This window comes from Rhineura floridana, chromosome 8 (assembly GCF_030035675.1).
Source record: "Rhineura floridana isolate rRhiFlo1 chromosome 8, rRhiFlo1.hap2, whole genome shotgun sequence".
NCBI classification, from domain to species: Eukaryota; Metazoa; Chordata; class Lepidosauria; order Squamata; family Rhineuridae; genus Rhineura; species Rhineura floridana.
The window spans coordinates 58211368-58228040 of NC_084487.1; positions in this window are offsets into that span (position 1 = coordinate 58211368).

A 16673-nucleotide genomic window follows, 5' to 3' on the forward strand; every position below is an offset into this window, starting at 1 on the left:
CCTGTATTATATCACTACAGCTCGACCCATGACATCACAATGACCTGCCCTTGTGACATCATTTGGCCCCGCCCCTGAAATCTCAGGGTTTGGGATGCTTCTACCCTGGCAACTCTATACCTGCCTCGCTTTGTTTGGCGGAGGCACTCAGAACAGAGCCTCTGATGAAGATCTTAAGGTTTAGAAAGGCACATCGGTGAGAAGAAGGTAGTTTTCAGGTAATCTAGCTCCAAACCTAGAAGGAGCGTGGGTGCATTGCTCAGATCAGGTTGTGCTGTCGTATGACAATTAGTTATAAAAATGGTCAATCTTCATCCTGCTACTGAATCTATTTATTTGTTCAGGCACCTAATAACAAAGTTTCTTTGGGTAATGTACAGCTTAAAACATATAAATATTACAGTTCAAAACAACAGACAACAGAAAATGCTTTTTCTACACTCTAAGGGTGCTTTCACACTGCAGTTTATTCCGTTATTCCGATAGTTTCTTACCTATTAATTTCCACATTATATTTGACCTTTCACACGACGCACAAGGTAGCTTCGGAATTCTGGTGGAATCTAGAGGAAGTTTAGCACTAATTTCAGTGAAAAGTGATACCACAAATAATCTGTTAGCAAGGCTGGGAATATGGAACATCACAGGAGTTTTCTGCTAGTTACTGCAGCTCATGTGACAGGCATCCCAGCATGCAGCATGGAACAGAGGGGGAAAATGAGCAGGAGCTGCCTTAAAACAGAGGGGGGAAATTAGCAGGAGCCACCTTAGAGGGGGAAAATGAGGACTGGGACCAAAGAAGGGTGAAGGGAGGTGTGTTATCAGGCCCTTCCCCACCCCACAGTTGACCGGAGCAGCCGCAAGCTCCGGTATAGTCCAACCGAGATGAGGAGAGCAAGGGTAAAAGGAGCTGCCTCTGAGAACTCCCAACGGCTGCTGAAGAATAAGGAGAGCCACCTCCGATTGCTCCTGGCGGCTGCAATAGCAGGTGCCCCCCCAACCCCCAGGGCCGCCTTCATAAGCCTTGAAAACCAAGTTGGTGAGGAGAAATACACCAAAACCCCTAAAATGAAGGGGGGGGAGAAAAACTCTTCTGTGTTCACTGTAGCGCTGTGTGTGTGTGAAAGACCGTTGCGTGAAATGCCAGTATAACAGGTACTGCAGTGTGAAAGGGGTTTTAGAAATCGGGACAGAAGTGCTTCCTTTTTAATCAGTTAAACTAATTCAATCAGCCCCATGTCTGAAAGCAGCCTAACTTAGCTCATTATGACAACAACATCCTCCTACTCCCAAACCAATACTGGACATCATTGTCAAACTGTGATATTTTTTAAAAAAAATTTATTGGGATTCAAGCTGCACTTTTTCTCCCCAGTTTAAATAGGGGAGTTAGAGACAGGAGATCTATTACACCTGGTTACATTTCTTGATATATTATTTTACCCTTGCTTTTTGACACTTGATTGTGTTTTTGTCATTTATCTGCATGTACATGAAATTATATTAAAAACGAATTCAATTTCACATTCAGTTTTAACTGGGCTGTCCTCATAAACCATGTTTTATGTATATTAGAGAAAGTAAGAAAGATACCAAGCTTTCCCAAAGACCCATACCACTGATGATTGTCATGGTAACTCAGCCAGGGTTAATGGTACAACAAGGGCACAGGCTCCTTTTCTTTTTGGATAACCATTTATATGTTTGCCATTGTACATTTGAAGCTGCCCACAGAATGATAGTGATATGCTGTACAGATGGATGGATCTGTCGATTCCAGTCCACATCAGTTTTGCAAGTGTTCATTCATTAGTTTGTTCCATCCTATTTTGGCATCAATCTGCATTTTTTTTAAAAAAATTGAATGAAATTTTGCATTACTCTGGGGTATTTTTTCACAAATTATGCATTTTTGTACACTTTTTAATCAAAAATACATATTTACATGCATTTTGGCATATTTCTTGAGCTGAGAACTGTACCACAAAATTTTGAGAAGTGTAAAATCCAACAAATAACTGCATTCCCATCAGCATGTTAGTTCAGGAAAAACAAATAAGATCAACTTTAGCTGACAAATGCAAACTGAATGAAGTATTTAACCATCCATAAAATACGCCACCCACAGTGTGTGTGTGGGAACAGTAGACTTGCTAAAATGAGGGTTTTAATGGTGATTAAAATGGGGCTGGATGGGATAAAGGGGAAGGGTTATAAAGAAACTTTAAAATGTGATGTAGTTTATTATTATTATTTAATTAAATTTCTATCCCACTCTTTCTCCCAAAGGAGCCCAGGGTAACAAACACCAAAATGTTAAAACAATTATATTAAAACTAAAAAAAGTATATTTATTTATTTATTTAAAACATTTAAAAGCAATTAAAACATCTGAAGACATATAAAATCATTTAAAGCATGAACAATCCCTATTTCATAGTGTTCATTTGATAACCATACTGTATTTGAGCAATTTGAACTTTTTTTCCCCTGCATTAATTGATCCAGCAGATTGAGCATAAATACTTACTTTAATCATTCTCTTCCTATAATCTTCTCATTGGGATATCTTCTGAAATAAGGGAACCTAAGGGAACAGTGGCTCTTATTTGAAAGTTGTAAGTTACACAAAGATCCTAGAGTGCTTTCCAAAAAGCATCTGGGCAAGTGCTACAGGATGAAATACTGGTAGTAAACTGTGTATGCAGCCACCCACAACCTGAAAGTCTAGTGCATGGGTCTCCTTGATGCCATATGCTTTTAATACAATAGGACAATTCCTCCTGGGAATGAGGGAATGTGGTCAAGTCCCATCGGTCTTGAAACCATGCAGTGTATTGAAACCATGCAGTGGAAAGGAACAGCACATGGTAGCAGCTGAGGCTCTGGGCATCTGGATACACAGTTTTAAATCTGGGGCAGACGAAAAGAGGCAGCATGCAACCCTCAGAGCACCTTGTATATTGTCGAGTTGGACCACCTTAGAAATATTTGTTTTAAATATATTTCTGAAAAATGGGATGGACTGGACTTTCACAAGGCCATCCATCCCTAGTCTAAATTTTGGAATGTATTCAGTTATTTTCTAGGGTTTTTGTTTTTGTGTTCTGTGGGTGTTTTTTGTTTGTTTGCAAAATAACTCACAGAAGCAGAACTAATTCCAAATTGTGCCCAGGGAACCTCAGCCATCAGTGTTTTAGACTCTCTGAAATACTTTTACTGAAGGAGCCCAGGGTTTGTACATTTTAAAAGTTCTGCTTGGTAATTTCCATTAAATGTATCCCATCTTACTTCTGAGTGAGCATGCACAGGAACATGATGTTTGTTGAGATCCTCCTGGGAGCCAAGAAAAAGCAAGCTGGGTAGCTTTAATGCACTCCAATGAAACAGAAAGCCCGGCATTGGAAGCACTGAAAGAAAATGAAGACTCTCCACACCCTGTTGTTTGCAGAAACTGTTTTGCACAGATTGTACAGAGGTGAGAGCTTGTGTTTACTTTACCCACAGAAACTTCCTCTACCCCAGAACAAAAGTGTGTTTTGTTTTTCTTTTAGTGCACAAAACCCAAACCCAGGTTCATTGAAGTAAATGGCAAGACTGCTATTCACGTCACTTGTCTTTTGATCGTGTCCATAGGCAAGATTTCACTAAACCCTTAATTCAGCAATGCTGGGTGACTCATTCTTTTGAAATAAGACAAATCACCTTGCTGAATTGTGGCTCAAATCTTTCAGATTAGCTACATGAGCCTATTCTAGAAAAGAGAAAGACTGGGCTGGTTTGTGTGGTTGGAAGTAATGAAATGCTGCATGTGCAATGGAGAACGTGTTCATGAGCACACTAAGCCTATGATGGAATGTGCAGTTATATGTATCACTGTATGCATGGATTGCGGTTCTTGCAAATGTTTGTCCTTCTGAGCTTTGCCCTGGATCTAGTAGCTCCAAACTACCTCATTGTGGCCATGGTTCATACTACTGGACTTTTTCTACTGCCATTCTTTCAACTTTCATTGCTAGAATGCTGAGTTTGCTTTATGCACAAGTGACTAACCTGTGACTCACCAGCTGTTGTTCTACTCCTCCTCCAGTATAGTTGAAGTGGTCAAGGATGATGGGAGGTATCGTCCAACATCTGGAGTCTTACAAATTAGAAGCCCTGGCTAACCCCTTTTCCTGATGAAGGAGCCTCCCTATTTTCTGCTGCAGCTGCTACTACCTGAAGATAAGTTTCAGAGAAAGCAAAGGGGAAAGGGCATAAGTGAAAGTGGGAAGGTCAGGCTGGGTTCAGTGGAGGGCTGTCTGGGAAGACTTTGGAGTGGACCAGGCCTTTCCAAAATGCTTCAAAATTGCCCAGCCTTCTGCAAGGGTTCTCTGAAACAGTTCAGAACAAATGAGATCATTCTAAATTAACACGGGGAAGTCTTGCTGATCTCTCATTACAAACACTTTTGACATGGATTAAAAATGTCCTTTTCTAAATGCATGCTTTAGTTAAACACTCAAAATGGTCCATGTTTTGCTAAGCATCCAAATTGAATATTTGTGACTGACAGTACAATTTGAGAATTGCGTAGGACTCTAAATTATCTGCTGGAATTGACTACATAATTAAGGCCTAGCAGGCATCAGTAAGAAGGCATGCAGCTCTGTATTATACAAGTAAACAATGTCAAGTGTCTTCTTCACTGATATGCATACAAATGGAACTTGTCCATTTCCTTGATGTCATCCCCTCCCCCACCAGTGCAAATTGTTGAAGATGCCTCTGAGATGCGCTGCACTGCAGTGAAGTTTGCCAACATTTTTTCCCCTAGAATACAATAATGAGGTGATGGAAATGGATCCTTCCTGCTTATATATCCAGAAATGAGGAGAAATCAGTGGGACTGAGCAGAGGAAAAGTAAATACCCTATGTTGCAGGTTCAAGAATACATACACTGTATAGGTATAGGAGAGATTTCACTTACCATATACTGACTGTAACCCAGGATGGGTCCTGCCAAGGGGTTTAGACAGATCAAAGCTCCTGCCAAGTCCATTTTGTTGGTTTTGTTCCTGAAGAAAAAGGAGAACCAATTCACATGACCCATATTTGCCCTGGACACATAATTGTTTCAATGAGCATTACATTTGGATCTATGAAAGAGCATTTGGCACATGATCAGATTAGCTTTCAGCACTTGATAAGGTGATGAGTGAAAAATAGGCATCGCAGTAAATGTTCCATTTAAAACTGAGTTTCTAAGTTTATTTGTGGCTTGGGGTGGAGCATTATAAAAAGGTCAAAATTAATGGCATTTTGTATCATTACAGTGTTTAACAATGCAACTATACCTTCTCCTTTTTCAACCTTGGTTGATTGTGTAATGTGTCACAGACAGGGTGGCACTCATACTAATATTAGAAGCTTTCATCTACTGATCCTAGAATGGGTCCCAGAGTGGTACAATAGGTTTAAGTACGACTTCAGTTGCTCTGGATAATGTAACTTGGAGCCTGGGAAAGGGAGGGGTGTTTAAGTGTTTCTACTGGTGCTGCTTTTCTTTTTAAACTATTTTAGTATTTTTTCATTAGGTTTTAAAATGTACACACACACATACAATTTAGCACAAAATAGTGATGCAATCCATCCCTCCCTCCCAAAATCTGGGACTTATAATTTGTTTATAAGAAACATAATTTTTCTTTGGAATATCAGTGGACAGAGGTCAATGGCAGTGGACTAATATATTTGCAGCACCATAACGGTGGCTCCTGGGACTAACTCACTAAACCGAAGCTGCTGCTTACTCCAGTGGTTTTGAAGCTGATAAAGCCCTTAGGATTTGGGTCCTCACAAACAGAAGCAAGTTCATATGCCATGACCTACTTAATTAATGAAGTGGAGGTTAAACAAGGGCTCCAATGTAATTCCTTCATAGCCTCACTATTGCCTGAGGTCTGCACTGGCTCGCATAATGCAGAAGGCTGTTATTGTTGGTAGGTTGTAGCCACCCAAACATAGAGTCGTGGGCAGTGGTGTGCTGGAGCCGGCTCGTACCGGCTCACAAGATTGTTAAATTTTGGGGAATTTTGCGAGCCAGCTGTTAAGAGGATGGATCCTGCCTGTTGGTACGCTCAGAGAGAGAGAGAGAGAGAGAGAGAGATTGGACGGCCTCTCGGATCCGCCCCCTCAGCCACAGGATAGTGTGACAGACCCGCTGCCATAGTCCCCTGCCTGTCACCTTGGAAGCAGGAGGAGTTGGGGCGGCAGTTGCCATTGCCGGAGGGGGCTCCAATGAGGCGGCTCTGAAAGGATGGATGCAGACGAGATGATAATCCGCGAGCAAAACTTCCCCAGCCAAGTGTGGGAGTACATGGTGAGTAGCCACCTGTGACGGCGGGCCCTTTCAGGGCTGGCACCGCCTCTTTTTCTTTCTCTCGTCCTTGCAAGCGGCACCAAGCATGGTTGTTCTACACCTTGCGTTTTACACCAGCAGTTTTTTTTTTCAATTAATTTTTATTCCAATTTTCAAAACCAAAACAATACAAAAAGAAAACAACACAAATCAATAACTAGTACAATACAAAAAGAAAGAATATATATATATATATATATATAAAAGAAAGAATATTGACTTCCGATTTGTCATAGTTCAGCTATAAATCTATAATATATAACAAACCTATCTCTTAATAGATTATAAAATCACCTTCCTCCAGCGGTTATCTTAGTTGGTTTCAAATCTCATTAACATCACATCATTTTAATCTTCCACAAAAAGTCAAAGAGAAGTTTCCAACCCTTGAGATATATGTCAATCAATTTTTTTTCTAAATAAACATTACACCAGCAGTTTTTTTAAAAAAACTTCCCTTGTCGTAAGTTCGCCTCAGTGCTCCCCCTCCCCCGAACTTAAGAAAACTGGTTCACTTTTTTTTTGCTTATTTTGTGTACCTGCTCTTTGCAGTCACAGCTGAGGCTGCAATTGAATACATACTTACCTGAGAGTAAGTCCCATTGAACCCAATGGAGCTTACTTCTGAGTAGATGTTTATTGGATTGCAGCCTTAGTGATGAAACCCAATCTTTTAAGCACTGTGTTGTTGTGAAGGCAAAAAAATAAAGGTAATAAAATCATTAACCAGGTTGCACTTCTCCAGTGTTAGTGACTGGAAGTGTGTGGTCAGAGTCTCCATCTCCAAGGAGGACTGACCTAAGATGTTTCTGGACCTGAGCCAGAGAATCTAATTCTCTTTCTCCTGCTTCAAGGCAGATGAGATTTAACAATAAATACCAGTTTACTACCTTTGTAATAGTATCACTCTTCCTAATAGTTGGACCAGATTGTCTCTAGAGGGGGATTCTGCGTTCTGCTTAGCCCAGGTATATGGTATAAGATATATGATTTTATGCTCTAAAGCTTTATATATGCTGGGTTAATATTTATTAGTTGCTAATCATCACACTGGGATCCTTTTGAGAAGGGAAGTTGGAAATAACATGAAAAAATGAACAAACATATCTGACTCTACTGGGCAAAGGTAATGTGGGTCAAATGTATTCATAGGACAATTTTGCAGTGACCTTTCATTTCAGCAAATAAAATACTGGTTGGTTGACATTTGGCTTACTAAGATCTTTTTCACTTGGAAAAGCTTACCCTTGACTGTACAGGGTAGGGGAAGAGCACTTGCTGGCGTGCTGGGTCCTGGAGGTTGCTGGGTTTATAATGTCACCACTTGATTATGCTGGCTTCTTTTGCCACAGCTAGGTTGTAGGCTTATAAATTGTTGCTGTTATGTTATGTGCCTCCAAGTTGACTACGACTTATGGTGACCTTATGAATCAGCAGCCTCCAAGAGCATCTGTCATGAACCACCCTCTTCAGATCTTGTAAGTTCAGGTCTGTGGCTTCCTTTATGGAATCAATCCATCTCTTGTTTGGCCTTCCTCTTTTTCTACTACCTTCTGTTTTTCCCAGCATTATTGTCTTTTATAATGAATCATGTCTTCTCATTATGTGTCCAAAGTATGATAATCTCAGTTTCATCATTTTAGCTTTGTGAGGGGATTAGGGGTTTCCTAACAACTCTCAGCACCCTTCACAAACTACAGTTCCCAGCATACTTTGGGGGAAGTCATGTTTAAAGTGGAACAATAGTGGAATAAATGTACAGTGTGAATGCAGCCCTGGACTAGTTCTCAGTACTTGACATGTGTTTGTTTGGACTGTGCTGTATCTGCAACTCTGCCCACATTGGTGTTGCAGCCATTTGTGTTCTGTCACACCTCCATGACAGCCATTTTATGACTGGCGCCCATAACGCTTTCTCCAAAATTCCAAATGTGCCCACTGGCTCAAAAAAGTCTATGGGTACTGCCATGAACAGCTTGGGTGAGGCCTGCATGGAGATGAAGTGGGAGTACGACCAGTGCTTCAACCGCTGGTTCGCTGAGAAGTTCCTGAAGGGGGAGTGTGGAGACAGTAGTGGAGGCGACCCCTGTGCCCAGCTCTTCAAGCGCTACCAACTCTGCATCCAGAAAGCTATTAAGGAGAAAGACATACCCATTGAAGGGCTGGAATTCATGGGCTGCAGCAGAGGAAAATCTTCCTGACCATGATGACAACAGAAAAATTATTTTGAACATTAAAAAAAAGCCAAATTCTAAATCTTGTTGCTGTTGAACCAGGACTCTGCCATCTGTGCAGATGGTGCAATTCAAGGACTGTTCTCCACAGCAGCATCTGGCTCATGGAGCCATGGAGCCAGTTTCATATCTACTGACAACTGGGTGTGGCTTTTTTATCATCTCTGTATGTGTGTGGTGGGACTCTCAGTTTTACAGCTGAATGTATTTCTAACAAAGGAAGTAGGGAGAAATGTATTCCTGGTTTATGATCAGCTGATTCTTTTTATTTAGCTAATCTTAACTGTAAATGTTAAAATGAATGTTACTGTAAACCGCTCAGAGAGCTTCGGCTATGGGGCGGTATAGAAATACAATAAATAAATATGCTTTTTTTCCGGAGAGCCTGTTGTTAAACATTTACCAGCACACCACTGGTCACGGGGCACTTAATGGGGTTTTTATTGCCAAAGTCATATTTCTTCCTAGCTTGTGGTTATAGCTGTGCTTTCACCTCTGTGTTTGCACAGTGTCATTCCCCTATGTAACTAGCATAGTTCCCTCATGCTAGTCAGTCAGCCGATAGCACATAAACAATATGTGAGAGAGGGGTTTCCCCCATTTTCTTCTAATAAAACTAACATTGATTTGTACCATAAAATGTTAGATGTTCTTTCTAAAGGATATTTAGCCTGCAATCCTGAATGCACTTACCTAGGATAAAGTTCCATTGAACTCGTAGGGATAGCTTAATCTGTCATTTCAGTTTCTCTCATTTCCCCAATCTTAAATTCAGTTCTCCACATTTCCACAACAGTTTGTGATTTTTAAAAGTCCTCATGAAGTTTCAGCAGCATTTTAGTGCAAATTTTCATGTTTGTATGCAATCTTTCCTAATAAAGACATTTTTACAAAACATTTTTTTCTGATATGCATTTTTGTATGTCATTTTTACTAATATGTGCATTTTCCCACAGTGTATGCATTTTTGTGCACATTACTTGGCTGGAGAACTGCACTGTAAAATTTGGAAAAGTGAAAATTTCGAAGGGTGGCCGTGTTTCAGTTTATGTACTGTTTCAGAAAGTGCAAATTAGAGAGATTCTCCTTGAAATGTGAACTGAGTCAAATTTCTTCCTCACCCCTACTTCTGAGTAGACATGTGTGGGATTGCACCATTAAGATGGAATCCTATGCTCACTTTCCTGAACTCAGTGGGACTTCCTGATCGCAACATAAGTCCTTTTTTTAAATCCTACCTGAATGCTACTTCTGAAGTGTAGCTTCAGACATTAATGATATGAACAAATGCAGGAAGAATAGCTTCCTGTAATTGGACATATTAACATCCAAAGAACAGATTCATACATCTCCATGAGCCTCTTTGTGGGAGTGGATGTTCTTAGAACCAGTACCTTGGTTGTACAAGCTTTGTTTTATTAAAATATTTCTAACCCACCCTGTTTCGGTTGATCTCACGGTGGGGTATATGACATATAAAACAGTAATTCAACATGTAAAATGAAAATGAAAATGAAACCACAATTACTCAGCAATAGGCAGATCCCAAAAGTAAGCTGTAATCAACCAGACCCAAATGCCTGAGTGCACACTGTTCTAGCCAGTACTTTCCTCACCTTCCCAGCTCCAGTCAGGAAGACTGCAGAATATAATCTTTGCACATTCTTATATGGATCCATCTGACCCACACCTCTTGGACTAATGTGCAGACTGGAACTAGCCTATCCAGCGGCTTTTGCACTTTATGTTCTGATGTAGCTCATACAATGTATAAAAACATGTTGGAAAATGCATGTTTTGATATAAAATATGTTTAGAAATTTGCATTTTGAGAGAAAATACATTTTAAATGTAGATACTTAAAAGTAATATTTGTGCAGTTGTTTTTTTTTAAATAGAGTAATGCAGACATGGGATTGGATAAGCAGACTTATGAGTGAACGCATGCCTAAGGGACATGGAGGAGATATCCATCTATTCCTAGCCCCGGGATATGGCCTTGTGCACACTGCAATTTTCTCTGTCTTGGAATACTCTTTCCTGCTCTGGAATGCTGCATTGCTCTACTGCATGAACAGGCAGTGAGGTCCAGTGTGCAGCTGTAGTTCTTTTGCTTCTTGGACCTTGTGCATAAAGTACACACTGAATATATTGGCAAGTGCTGAAATGTTGTGAGTCTCCATCAAAATTTCAAAAATCATAATGGCAAAGTCAAGACAATCATAGAATAGTAGAATTGGAAGGGGCCTATAAGGCCATCAAGTCCAACCCCCTGTGCAATGCAGGGATCCAAATCAAAGCATTCCTGACAGATGGCTCTCCAGCTGCCTCTTGAATGCCTCCAGTATCAGAGAGCCCACTACCTCTCTAGGTAATTGGTTCCATTGTTGTATGGCTCTAACAGGAAGTTTTTCCTGATGTCCAGTTGAAATCTGGCTTCCTGCAACTTGAGCCCATTATTCCATGTCCTGCACTCTGGGACAACCAAGAAGAGATCCCAGCCCTCCTCTATGTGACAACCTTTCATGTACTTGAAGAGTGCTATCATATCTCCCCTCAGTCTTCTCTTCTCCAGGCTAAACATGCCCAGTTCTTTCAGTCTCTCCTCATAGGGCTTTGTTTCCAGTCCTCTGATCATCCTTGTTGCCCTCCTCTGAACCTGTTCCAGTTTGTCTGCATCCTTCTTGAAGTGCAGAGACCAGAACTGGAAGCAGTATTCCAGATGAGGCCTAACCAGTGCTGAATAGAGGGGAACTAATACTTCACACAATTTGGAAACTATACTTCTGTTAATGCAGCCTAATATAGCATTTGCCTTTTTTGCAGCCACATCACACTGTTGGCTCATATTCAGCTTGTGATCAACGACAATTCCAAGATCCTTCTCACATGTCATATGGCTGAGCCAAGTATCCCCCATCTTATAACTGTCCATTTGGTTTCTTTTCCTAAGTGTAGAACTTTGCATTTATCCCTGTTGAATTTCATTCTGTTGTTTTCAGCCCAATGCTCCAGCTTATCAAGGTCCCTTTGAATTTTGTTTCTGTCTTCCACGGTATTAGCTATGCCCCCCAATTTTGACAAGGCATGACAGAATTGGTTTCACTCTCTTGGGCAGAGCTGGCATGCAAGTTTCCTTCCTCCCCGACCCTCTCCCTCCATGTGCCACCAAATTATCGTTTCAAGATGTGTAAAGTGCAGTCTTTGGAGTTTGCGCAGATGGCAAACACAGATGAGATTTGCCAATATTGACTTTGATTTCCCCCCCTCTTTCCAACATCTGAATCATAACTCCCTGCATTGCTAGCCGAAGCACACACATTTTCAGAGATTCAATCAGAAACATACAGTATCTAGCTTTGTGTTATTGATTAGTAGCAGGCTGATGCCAGCTCTGCCAACCATCTGTTTCTTCCCCGCTGCAAGAGATGGTTCCATTCACAAATGGCTGTTGCCACTGGGCAAAAAGAACATGCTCTTGGCAGAGGATGATGCATTGTGCCAAGTTGTTTAAACAAGCATTAAAGCACATTGCCTTCCTGAAGAGGGAAAAGCATGACTTCCTTTCCTTTTGTATTACTTGTACCTCCCAAAGAAATAAGAGTGCTCAGGTGGGAAGATGCAGCCATAACTATGAAAACAGCACAGCCATGCCATCTGCACTTGTAGAGATGAGAAATGAATTTGTTCCAGGTCTCATGTCCTCCTCAGCTGTTTTTTTCAGTATGACAAAGACTGGCAGAGTAAAATGAGATTAGAAAGAACCACTTGGTAGAGCAGGTAGTCTACATTTTGCCCTGACCTCCTGGAATTGTATTTTTAACATGTTGCTTCTGCCTTTTTATTGGTGGTGGCTGGTGGCTCCATGTCAGTGGGCAGTGAAATCTGCTCTGGGTTTTAGTCCAAATGTTCAAGGAGCTGTCCAAGGTGCTCCTTGAAAGTTTGGACTAAAACCTGAAGCTGATTCCACTGCCCCACTGACATGAAGCCACCAGCTGCCACTGCTTTTCATACTGCGAGGGGAAATGGCAGAATTATAGTCGCTGCACTCTATGGCAGGGATAGGGTTCCACCAGCCCCAGCCAGCATTGTCAATGGTCTGGAGGCCCACATTTTCCCTATCTCTATTATACGGTGTTTAGGAACTCAACTGTACAAAATCAACTACAGCTTTCCAGGCTCTCTTCCTGCCACTGACCTTATCTCATAATATGGAAAGGCCATTGCTCAGTGGTAGAGTACAGGCTCTGCATGCAAAAGGTCCCAGGCTCAGTCCCCAGTATTGACAATTGGGCTGGGAAAGACTTCTGTCTGGAACCCTGGAGAGCTGCTGCCAATCAGTGTTGACAATACTGAATTAAATAGACCAATGATCTGACTCCACATAAGGCACCTCCCTAGAGTACATCCTGCTGAGATCTAACAACCCAAAGCAAGATTCTCAAGAAAAGTCCTTGGTGCTGACATGTGTTGCCATGGCTCGTTAGAAAACACAAGTTGTAGCATTCAGAAAGATCTGTGCAACTGGTTTGTCAGCCCTGTTGGAAACTGTGATAAGCCACTGCCTGTCAGGGTAGACCAGGGGTGAGAAGAAGACAGATTGGTGTCTTTCAGTATTCCATCGACCTAACAGGCTGGCATCGATTAGAGTTTGTTCTTTGTCTGCTAGCCATGGCTTTTACTGATCCTTTTTTTCCCCTCAGAAAAATATTGATATTAACATTTTTAAAGGAAATATTGATATTTTTAAAGAAAATACTGCTATTTTAACATCTGAGTGCCTGACTAGGGTTAATAACATAATGGTGTGTGTTTTGTGTTACTAGGTAGTACAGGAGAGAGAGAATGCATGAAGTTGCTGCTCTTGGTGATGAGTGCAAGATGTAGTTCTCAGAATCTGTCTTATATCAGGGAATTATGGCCTACCAACTTGGATGTCTTTAAAAGAGAATTAGACAAATTCATGGAGGATAAGGCTATCAGTGACTCCTAGCTATGATGGCTATGTTCTGCCTTCACTATTGGAGGCAGTGTGCCTCTGAATACCAGTTGCTGGGAATTACAGGTGAGGAGAGCAGGGGCAGCACCAGACCCCAGTGGGCCCTTGGGCACTACACTGCACCAGGCTCTCAAAGGCATCGACGACATGGCAAAAATACTGCAGCCAGCAGGGGCGTAAATAGGCACTGCCGTGTCAGTGTGCTGCATGCACCTCTGCTGCCATCTTGGGTGATGGGAAGTATGTATGGACAGCGCACTGATGCAACAGTGCAGTGACATGGGAAGTGGGGCAGGCATGTTGCCTGACAATGCGGCTCCATGACCCAATGTCAGCTAGGATTGTGGAATGGGAGCTACAGCTGCCTAGCCCCAGGGGCCCCTGGCAACTGCAGGGACCCTGGGCTAGTGTCCAGCCTGGTTGCCTGCTGGGGACTGGCCTTGAGGAGAGCGCTGTTTGACAGGTTTTGTTTGCAGACTTTTCATGGGCATCTGTTTGACCACTGGGAGAACAGGCTGCTGGACTACATGAGTGTTTCGCCTGATCCATCAGGTCTCTTATGTTCTTGTCTTTGATTTCAGTGGGGGGAATCACTAAGTTCATAATAACATGGTTGATGGTCCAATGGATCCTAATCATAAGAACATAAGAACATAAGAAGAGCCTGCTGGATCAGGCCAGTGGCCCATCTAGTCCAGCATCCTGTTCTCACAGTGGCCAACCAGGTGCCTGGGGGAAGCCCGCAAGCAGGACCCGAGTGCAAGAACACTCTCCCCTCCTGAGGCTTCCAGCAACTGGTTTTCAGAAGCATGCTTTAAAATCCTTTAAAATGCTCTATGCAGCCAAATTAATGATGATATTTTATCAAGACTTTTTTTTAGGTATGTTTGTTATCTATCTCCTTCCAAAGTTTGTGAAGGGCAAGCTGAGTAATGTGATTAAGAGACTGAACTCAGTTAAGGTTCCAAGAACTGGATTATTATTGAGATTAAGTGCTAGATTAAAAGGATTTAGGAAAGTGGTAGGATTTGATTTGCATATTGCTCTAAAGACCTTTGACTTATGTAAAGCTTCCTCTTAAAGATTTTTGCACCACAAGCAATTTAGTAGTTGCAAATTACTCTTGTCTCTTTTGACCTTGTGTATATTACAGCACCAATATTTCTAAACTGCATTTATTTTCTGTCACTCACGATATGTATTCAGTAATAGGCAAAAAACCTTGCTGTTTAAGAACATACCTATAGCCCACAGATATTTCTATCAAACTTTAAAAAGCAGGGAAATTGGGCAGCTATAGTGAATGCACCAGGGGAGCAGGAGACCTGACCTCCTTTCTGAGATATTGGACTGCCCTACAAATTTGTCCAAATGCAAACACAATTTGGGTTGGTCTTTCACAGTCCAATCCACTTGCTGTGTAGCTTGCAAGAATTTGGTAACATGAGTCTCTGAGCATATGGTGAGTAGTGGCAACACCTGCAATCAGCCCAAATTACAGAAACAAGATGTGACATCTGCCTCTTGGTACAAGCAAGCATGCCATCAGCCAAGATGGTGACAGAGGCTACAGCCCCTTAGGGAAACCTCAGCCGCCATCTTTGTTAAGGGCACTACTGCATGTGCAACCGTGGAACAAGGTAGGTTAAGTAAGGGAATGGCAGAGCCCCGAAGCTCTAGCCGTGCGATCTGTGGCAGTGATCCTGCCGCGAATTGCAGAAGGGGAGCAGAGGGGCCTCTCAGGGGCCTCTCTAGTCCCAGAGGCCCTCGGGCCAGTGCCCCACCTGGCCGCCCTTTGGAACCAGCCCTGCTCATGGGAACTCCCAGTCCAACCCCAGAAAAAGAATCCTACTGCAGCAGTAAGGAAAAGAATATCAAGGTTGGGGTTTTTTGCACTGTTTTATCAATGTGCACAAGTGCATAATCAGTAAAATAAACACAAATAGACACAATGAGCTGAAGGAACTAAGGGGGGAACATAATGTTCAACTTGCCCCTTTTTTTTTTTTTTTTTTTTTTTTTTTCAATAATTTTTATTCAGATTTTCATAAAACATACAAGACAAAATCATAAAACATTCAAAGACAAAAAACAAAATCAAAAATAGTCAAACAAAAAGAAAAAAAGAAAAAAAAAAAAAAACAAAAATAAAAAATAAAGAGTAAAATATTGACTTCCCATTTGTCAAAGATCAAATCAGTTATAAGTCTATAATATATAACAATCCTGTCTCTTAAGTCATATTATAAAATCACTTTCCTCCAGTAGTTATCTTACTTAATCATCAAATCTCATAAACATTACTTTATTCTTTCCACAAAAAGTCAAAGAGAGGTTTCAATTCTTTAAGAAATATATCTATCAATTTTTTTTTTTCCAGATAAGCATATCGATTAATCCATCTCATTACTAATTATGATAATCTTATTGTCATAACCATAGTCAAAATAAACATTTCAATTAATCCATCACATCAGAATCTGTTAGGTTCAATAATTTCAGTAGCCATTGTTCTATTATCTCTATTAGTTCCATTTTCCATCTTCCATCTTCAGTAGTCTTGTTAAGTCCAGTAATTTCAATATCCAATCTTCCATTATCAGTATTCCATAATAATCTTGCTGTCAAAGCCATAGTCATATAGTAAGAGTCTGATGGGGATTACCTCTATCCCAAATATTTTCTTGCCATCCATTCTGAATAGGTTGCTGAAATACTGCTGTAAAATCATATCTCTGTTCTTTTTTTCAAAATACACTGGGTCATCTCTTAAAAGTTTTTCCATTGTCACATGGCTGCAGTTAATTCCATAGATTTTCTCTATATTGGGCTCCATCACATCATTCCAGTCCAGAAGATTATCCATGCCATTGATAACTTTATCTCTAGAATCTTCATTCATTTCTTCAGAGATAACATTGAGTTCCAAACAATAGATTTTATTTCTAAAGTCCATAGACTCCAAATCTTGTTCCTGTTCCACGTTGGTTCCAATCTCCGGGATCTCCTCTCTCACAGGGACCCCTATTCCAGTCTCCA